General features: G+C 43.2%; 1 protein-coding gene across 1 annotated transcript in view; it reads right to left on the reverse strand.

The window, feature by feature from the left end:
- The window catches only part of EPHB1 (EPH receptor B1), a 398,288-nt gene that overhangs the window by 248,338 nt on the left and 148,822 nt on the right, over positions 1–1,128 (reverse strand). The gene's annotated exons all lie outside the window — the stretch shown is intronic.

A 1,128-nucleotide genomic window follows, 5' to 3' on the forward strand; every position in this document is an offset into this window, starting at 1 on the left:
GAACAATGTGTTTATTAAGCGATGTCTCTCAATCTTCCCAGCAGTTCCCAATAGAACTAGATATTATTATCCCCAATTTACAGACAAAAAGATATCATGCAATTCATCCATGGTCATGTGGCCATAAAAGGAGATAGGGAGGAGAGGAGATAAATAGTGCTTTGAATGGCCAAAGAAATTTTCCAAATAACTTATTTTAGTAACAGGCAACATGGGGAGGGGGGCCCATGAAGGCATGGCTTCCTTAGCTTAGCCACTCTGGGCTAAGGGCCAAAGAATAATCTCTGGATCATTCTTCCTATGCTGAGAAAGGAAGCAGCTGCCCACACTGGGGCGGGGTGGGAGAGGCTTAGGACCCTGATCTCAAGAACTGGGAGTATTCCCAGAAAGTTTCAGGGTGTTTGCTAAAGAAGTAAAGGACAGAAGAAATTCAACTCCCTAAAGTAAAAAAGGAAAGTGAATTAAGATCCTTGACAATTTAGCAGTGGTGATAAAAGAAACCAAACAGTATCTGTTTCTTTAAATACTGTGATAATTGCTTATTATTCACAGTGTGGAGTTGAAATATATAAACTAGGATTCTTCATTCAAAGAGCTAAAAGCCAATTATGTGTCCAAGGGAAATACACCACAGTAGCTTCTTACACAGAATTATCTCCCTGTAGGACAAGGACAGCAGAAGCAAGGCTGTCTTTTAAACATGCACCAGGCATGGTGTGGAGGGAAAAAAAAAGCACACGGAGAGCTAGTCCTGTACATCCAGACCTATAAAGTGACCCCACAGCTACTCCAGCTGCCTGGGCCACCACTGACCACTGAGGCACCTGAGCCCTTCTTCCTCAGTCCCTCCCAGCACTCCCAGAGGGCCAGTTCCCTCCCTAGCCTGGAGTCCTTTGTAAGCTCCATCTGGGATCCTTGCACACGGCCACACTTCACCTGGACACTGCTTAACTTCTTACTATCTAGATGTCGAGGAGCCACTGTTCATTCCTTCTTTAAGATTGTATGTTTTATTTAAGTGTGTTTGTTAAACTTACGTTCTGCTCGCCTGGTTTTTTAGAACCAGAAAGCAAATATATTAGGAGAAAGTAGCTGGCAGTTGTTTCTATTCAAATTTCCAGACCTCTT

The sequence above is a fragment of the Pteropus alecto genome, unplaced genomic scaffold (genome assembly GCF_000325575.1).
Source record: "Pteropus alecto unplaced genomic scaffold, ASM32557v1 scaffold92, whole genome shotgun sequence".
In the NCBI taxonomy this organism is placed as follows: domain Eukaryota; kingdom Metazoa; phylum Chordata; class Mammalia; order Chiroptera; family Pteropodidae; genus Pteropus; species Pteropus alecto.